Source organism: Platichthys flesus, chromosome 2 (genome assembly GCF_949316205.1).
Source record: "Platichthys flesus chromosome 2, fPlaFle2.1, whole genome shotgun sequence".
Lineage (NCBI taxonomy): Eukaryota > Metazoa > Chordata > Actinopteri > Pleuronectiformes > Pleuronectidae > Platichthys > Platichthys flesus.
In genome coordinates this window covers 29676803-29684819 of record NC_084946.1, presented here as the reverse complement: position 1 = coordinate 29684819, position 8017 = coordinate 29676803, and positions in this window count along the sequence as shown.

The following is an 8017-nucleotide window of genomic DNA, read 5'->3' as shown; positions in this document are numbered from 1 at the left end:
TGCTTTCTCCCATTAAAAGGATTCTGCTGGGCTGCAAGTCGCCCCAGTTCAAACATGAGATTCATGATCATGAGAAACACTTTAAGAACAAGAGCCTCCCACAGAGCAAAGTTCAGCAAAGCTTTGAGTTACTAACCCTAACCCTGTGTTATAAATACAAACAGCAGAAAGATGATTTGTCTCGTTTCACCTCGTGACATCAAACCATCAGACTGAATCCCTCTGGAATCTTTTACATGTCCTCTCTGATAGATGCAGGATGCGTGAAGTGACTGAGGCTGAATGGAGCTCGCACAACACATTATTCCAAAACCAGTGTACAGAAGAAAACAGCTGCATAAACAGATCCAGTCAGACAGACGCCCCCCCGGCCTCCACGCTCACTCGCTCGGTGGAAACAGATTCTGGACAAACTCTGAAACGAGGTGAAGGGGCGGAGCCGAAACTTCAGCATGAACAAACGAGACTCAACAGAAATCAGAGTTAACATTAGCATCTAACCTGTTGGCTGGGTCACATGGGCTCTATATAAATACAGACAGTTTACCGGGACTGGATACAGAATGTTCTGCTGGTCTGATATTTGTCGAGCTTACAGTGTTATGAACTCTCCTGTAGTAGCATGACAACTGGGACATGTTGTGTTGTGATTCTCCATGTTGACATGTTGACTGATTTGGGCATATGGAGAGAAATAAATTCTATTTTCATGAGTCTGCAGCATTGGTCTTGTTTAGTGTTTGGTGAATTTATTGTATATTTGTACTTTCTCAGAGTACTTCACTCATAGTACTCTAATCACTGAGAACTTTCTTGATTCTTGTTGTCCTGGGTCTGTACCCTCGGGGTTGATGCACTTATTGTAAGTCGCTTTGGATAAAAGCGTGAGCTAAATGAAATGTAATGAAACTGAAGTGTTTAAGGTTAGCAACAGCAGTGTGTAACTGGCTAAAGCAGAATTAAGTCATATGAAGCATGTGTGTTTCATTAGGTAACAAAATATGGTTTTGATAAATTAGTGTATAGTTTTTACAAGAGTGTTTAGTTTTGCAAAGGATCTGAGGTGTTCTGCTGATTGTGTGTGTGGTTGTGCTGATTGTGTTTAGTGTTTGAAACACCGGTCCATGTTTTGAAAATCGTGCTTAAGCAATCGAGAAAAACTGTAATTCTGATGATGAATCCGATGAAGACAAACATCAGAAGAGTTTGATTCAGTTTGTAAAGACAAAGAACTTTAATCCCTGACGACGTCAGTTACTGTCGTTCATGTTCATGTTCACAAACTGATTCAACAGCTGGAGCTGCTTCTCCAGTGTTACCACTGGGATCTTGATTCATAACTTCAGGAATCACTCACCAGGAGGTAAACAGAGGAGAAGAGCATCTTTCATATCATATCATCAGAATTCATATCGTCACAGCCTCTTCCCTCTGAGACGATCATCAGATCTTCATCAGGAGACGAGTCTTCAAGAGAGAATCAGACAACACTGCACACAAAGTAGAAAGACAAGGACGTTGTTCATATGGAGAGAAATTCAGTTTTATTTACATTTCATCAAATCAAGACGTGAACTGATCTGCACAGAGGAAGGTCGAGACCTGACAAGATCATAGAAACACAACAGTTCACACATTGAACAAATACATTTGAGACGTGGAGAGAAAAACTCTGAAGAGAAAGAAACTGTCACAGGGTAGCAGAGAGACGCTGGACTCAGAGGAAGAAGGGACAAGGACACAATCTACAAGAAGAGAGAGAGAAGGACATCGTTCTAAAAGAGGGAAGAAGAGAGAGAGAAGGACATCGTTCTAAAAGAGGGAAGAAGAGACAGAGAAGGACATCGTTCTAAAAGAGGGAAGAAGAGAGAGAGAAGGACATCGTTCTAAAAGAGGGAAGAAGAGAGAGAGAAGGACATCGTTCTAAAAGAGGGAAGAAGAGAGAGAGAAGGACATCGTTCTAAAAGAGGGAAGAAGAGAGCCGACCGACGGACGAGTTGGACGGAGCAATGAGACGAGGACGAGGAAGCAGCTCAAACCGGTTTATTCTCAGAAAGGACATTTGAACAGACAGCTCCACGTTCCAATATCAACTCCAACAGGTCACAGAATGAACTTAGTTAGGATAGAAGTTATAAGTTATTATCAATGAAATAAACAATATTAGATGTTTACCGAGTAATGAGCCAGTGCCTCAAAGTGAATTGAATTGAGAATAAGATAATCATCAGCATTAAAGAAGCAGGAGACACTAGACAGAGAAACTAATACTCAACTCAAGTGGCAGAAATGAAATGATGAAGGAGTAAGTCACATGGGATGAGCACATGTTGACTAACCCTGCTTATAATTCATCTTTTAATTTAGTAGTTAATTAATAAGACATTGCAGGATGTGGAGGGACCCAGCGTGAACAATCCAATGTGTTGGACGTGTCGTAATGGGAAGCCCCCCCCCCCCTTGGCTCACTGACAGTCTTGTTATTCAAGCTCACATTCAAGTCTTCTGCTTCTCCATCTACCAGGGCATTCAGGACCTCCTTGTTGGATCAGCCTGACATCAACCTGCTGGGTTCTCTCAGTCTTCACCCACGTCCTGAAGCAGCGGGTCACTCCAGTGAGGGAGGTTCAGTCTCTGGCTCAGGGGCACTCCGGCAGGCAGAGGGAGAAGACTGAGGATCGAACAATGAGGTTGGTCCAGTTGTGTTGGGACATGGGAGCGGGTCAGCTTCTACATTTCAAGCTCTGTACAAATCTCCATCTGGCTACAGAGTCAATGAATCACTCACTCTCACATATTTGTAATATTGTTTCAATCTTTTTCTCAAGCTGTGTTTTCGGAGTCCAGCTCAGCACAGACTTGTTAACTGTTCAGAACTTTTAAATTCACAGAAAATATCTTTATAAAAACACAAGGAGAGAAAGCATCAAGTATAAGTACATGAAACAACATCTTCCACTTCTGTATGTGATCAGTTCAACATATGAAAATATGTGTTTCACTGCCTATACACACTTAGCAGTTACATTAACTACACACACAGACATACAGACACACACACAAACACATAGACACACAGACACACGCACACATAGACACACACACACAGACACACATACACACACACAAACACACACACAAACACACACAGACACACACAAACACACAAACACACACACACACACACAGACACAGATAAACACACACACAGACACACAATGTTAGTAAATGTTAAATGAATGTAAAGTGATGAAGATGAAAATGAGCTGAACAACTTTTATAAAAGTGATTTGTTTCAAGTTGAAGAACGAGTTTGATTTCAAAGTGTTGAGCACAAACTGACTGAGTGTTTTAGAACCAGAGTGAATTCACTGAAGTCTCTGAGTCGTTTGAAAGCTGCTCTCTGCTGATTCATAAAGTACGGCTCATAGATTCTCTTTACAGTCACATGTGAAATATGATTTCAGGGCATTATACAGGACATACTGTATGTCCACTTACACCCACTTTACTCCACCAACACACACAGCTGCAGGATGATGACACCTCACAGTGTGTATACCTCACATTGCTTTGATGTAAGAGTAGAACAAGCCCTGAAGAGGTCGTGACCTTGAACTCACCCTGAGCAGGGATTGAGATGAAGAAGAAGAAAACAGGAAGCAGTGATGCAACAGGCTGGAAACCAAGAAGACAAAGCGTCTCTCTGTTTCTCTGCCGCTCCCTGAAGACCAGTAAAGTTCACCTGACGTCTGGAGAAGCAAAGACCGATCCAGGCTGAGACGTACTTGTGTCAAAAATCACAACTACACACAATTCCACTTTTACTCCACTGTGGAACTTGACAACTGCAGCTGTTGAGGATGTGAAGAAACAAAGGTTGTTGTTCTGAATGTAGAAGCAGGTCTTCATCATCTATCACTGAAAACATCTTTAATATGTTTGTCTTTTAAAGAAGAAAGAAAAATACAAGTCATAATGTCTCAGTCTTTTATTATATCATGAAATAACTGGTTCAAACCAAACTGATCAGAAACATGAACAAACCTCAGAGAGAAGAGCTGAAACGACATAAACCATCTTTTCTTTATTTAGATCTACTTTGATTCTTTGGTTTGGTCCATGTCCCATCTGCTGACCTGGAGCCCTTAGCAGCCAAATGACCTGTTGGTGTGACCCGTGACCCAGCTGCAGGTCGGAGGTCATGAGGCAGATTACAGGAGATCACAGGGACGATGTGGTTTGAATGGAGTCAGTGGGACCAGTATGTATCTGACCAGTGATCCAGTCCTGCAGCTCTTTGTGGGTCGACTCTGTTCAGCGTCCTCCTCACATCCGCTGTAGACTGCTCCTCATCAGGGACGGGTTTTCTTCACTGGTGTGTGAAGCTAGCATAGAATTCATCCAGCTCATCAGGGGGAGGCGTCCATTACCTCAACTTCAGGTTTTATCTCACAGTCCGTCATCTGAATCTCCTGCCACACCCGCTTCCTGCCTCTGGAGTCTGTTCTGTGTGAACCAGCTCTGCTGTTCTAGACCTGAGGACGAGTCCCGGATCTGAAGGGGACATCCCCGACCTCTGAGGTCATCCTCTGATTGGCCAGAGTTGTGATGGACCTGATGACATCGTCAGTGCAAGTACTGCTGCTTCGTTGAAATGAATTATTTATGATGGGAATATTTTCTGGATTTACCGGAAGCTTCCTTGTGAAGTGATTGATTATTTTCAGAAACTCACAGTTACTGGGAACTCACTGTCGCTCTGGATTCTTCTTAATTCTCAATAACTCTGACATCAGCTGACCAGAAGTTTATGTGCTAACATATCAGATAAGTTCTCATTTACAGAGGATGAATTTCCGACTGAGAAGATGTCGTCTCATTTAAGACTCAGAGATCTCATCTTGAAGCTGTGATGGTGGAGCAGCTTCTTCCAGCTCTTAACCCTAACCCTAACCCTAACATCCTGAATGAGTCTCCTTCAGATCCACTTCAGACTTCAGACTAGATTCTCTGGATGTTTTCTTCTCTTTGAAACAGAAGAACGAGCCTGAACTCGACCTCTCAGGGGATTTAGATTGAAAGAGTTCACACTGACAGGGCTGACTTCTCTGAACGTGTGCAGAAGGTTTTAAATGGTTTCAACGCCGTCTCTCAGTGAAAGACGAAGCATCACATCACTATGAATATTACAGAGGTAAAGGTGAGATGCAGAAAACCTTTGATCTGCATTATGCAGACGTGTGAACATGGTGACACAGTTTCCCGCTTCACCACTGATGACTGTGGAGGAATCTCCCTGATTTAACTGAATCAGACGAATCCCTATTGGACGTAAAGCTAATGGGCGTAGCAGACATTTTCATTTTCCAGTTTGACTTCACAGATGATGCTGATCTGTCTGCTGATGTTTTGATGATGAGATGAAACATCTACAGATTTGAGTAATTGTGAACTTCAAACTATCAAACTAGGTCCTCAGTGGTCTGTACGAAACACACTCCCCCGTCTCACCTGTCCCCCCATCTCCCCCGTCCCCCGTCTAACCTGTCCCCTCCCCGTCTCGCCCGTCTAACCGGTCCCCTCCCTGTCCCCTGGTCTCACCCGTCCCCCCGTCTCCCCCATCTCCCCGTCTCCCCCGTCTAACCTGTCCCCTCCCCGTCCCCCCGTCTCCCCGTCTCCCCCGTCTAACCTGTCCCCTCCCCGTCCCCCCGTCTCACCCGTCCCCCCGTCTCACCCGTCCCCCGTCTCCCCCGTCTCCCCCGTCTAACCTGTCCCCTCCCCGTCCCCCCGTCTCACCCGTCCCCCCGTCTCACCCGTCCCCCGTCTCCCCCGTCTATCCTGTCCCCCCCGTCCCCCCGTCTCATCCGTCCCCCCGTCTTAACCGTCTCATCCGTCTCACCCGTCTCACCCGCCCCCCCGTCTAACCTGTCCCCTCCCCGTCTCGCCTGTCTAACCTGTTCCCTCCCCGTCCCCCCTGTCTCACCCGTCCCCCAGTCTCCCCCGTCTCCCCCGTCTAACCTGTCCCCCCCGTCTCACCCGTCCCCCAGTCTCCCCCGTCTCCCCCGTCTAACCTGTCCCCCCCCGTCTCACCCGTCCCCCCGTCTCATCCGTCCCCCGTCTTAACCGTCTCACCCATCTCACCCGTCCCCCTGTCTCCCCCGTCACCCGTCTCATCCGTCACCCTGTCTTAACCGTCTCACCCATCTCCCCCGTCTCCCCGTCTCCCCCGTCTAACCTGTCCCCTCCCCGTCCCCCCGTCTCACCCGTCCCCCGTCTCCCCCGTCTCCCCCGTCTAACCTGTCCCCCCCGTCCCCCCCGTCTCATCCGTCCCCCCGTCTTAACCGTCTCATCCGTCTCACCCGTCTCACCCGTCCCCCCGTCTAACCTGTCCCCTCCCCGTCTCGCCCGTCTAACCTGTCCCCTCCCCGTCCCCCCTGTCTCACCCGTCCCCCAGTCTCCCCCGTCTCCCCCGTCTAACCTGTCCCCCCCCGTCTCACCCGTCCCCCCGTCTCATCCGTCCCCCGTCTTAACCGTCTCACCCATCTCACCCGTCCCCCTGTCTCCCCCGTCACCCGTCTCATCCGTCCCCCTGTCTTAACCGTCTCACCCATCTCCCCCGTCTCCCCGTCTCCCCCGTCTAACCTGTCCCCTCCCCGTCCCCCCGTCTCACCCGTCCCCCGTCTCCCCCGTCTCCCCCGTCTAACCTGTCCCCCCCGTCCCCCCCCGTCTCATCCGTCCCCCCGTCTTAACCGTCTCATCCGTCTCACCCGTCCCCCCGTCTAACCTGTCCCCTCCCCGTCTCGCCCGTCTAACCTGTCCCCTCCCCGTCCCCCCTGTCTCACCCGTCCCCCAGTCTCCCCCGTCTCCCCCGTCTAACCTGTCCCCCCCCGTCTCACCCGTCCCCCCGTCTCATCCGTCCCCCGTCTTAACCGTCTCACCCATCTCACCCGTCCCCCTGTCTCCCCCGTCACCCGTCTCACCCGTCCCCCCCGTCTCACCCGTCCCCCCATCTAACCCGTCTCACCCCCCGTCTCACCCAGGCCACTAAACTCTCCACATCCCCTCGTTGGAGGCAAACCAGTCGGACTCTGGCAGGAAATGAGGTCATAGATCGTAGCTGCTCTGCAGACGTCTCATCTGGTTCACACAGACTGCAGCATGGTTCAGTAACACCACTAATGACTCGACTGATAGAGCTGCGTTTGATGGATGGGACCCGAAACCTCCTGATTGGATTGGTATGCACCAGCAGTCTGGACTCGGCTGGTGAGCCCGGGATCCACAGTTAACTCTTCATTTCTCTACAACACTTTCTCCCAAAACAAAATAACTTTGTGTTGCTCACAACCGACTTCAGCGAGATGTTGGAGGAAATGAAATCAGTGTTTCACGGGTGAAGAACCTTTTCATATCAGCTGCCATTTTTATTTGGTTAACTTCGTTTGAGGGTCAAACTGAACGACTCAACACATGAATCACGATGACGTCTTCAAACTGCTGCTCCTGGGTGATGCGTCTGATGTCAGATGGTAGTGATGGTAGTGATCTCAACTAACAAGTGAAATCCTCCCTCATTTATTCATCTCATCGTTCATTTGTCTTGGGAGAATTCACAGGCAGCAGATTTCTCCTCACTTCGGCCTCCTCTGAAACTGAATCATTAAGACTGATATTTCTATAGTTTATATTATAATATCTTAGAGAATCTGTCTTTACTGGACAGATATTAATTAAATGAATAAATAGATCCATTAAATGAAACCTTCTGTTCATCAGGGTTAGGGTTGGACTCATAGCACCATCCTCTGACGTGGTTCTCTACTGTAGCATAGCAACAGTGTATTGTGTCAATTCAAACACACACACACACACACACACACACACACAATGGGTTGTGGAGACTATGCAACACACACAGCTGCAGATTAACTCCATCAACACAGAACCTTCCTACTGGAGCAGTCAGTGGAAACAGTTGAATCTCTTGTTTCTCTGAAGAGGCTTTTATCATAAT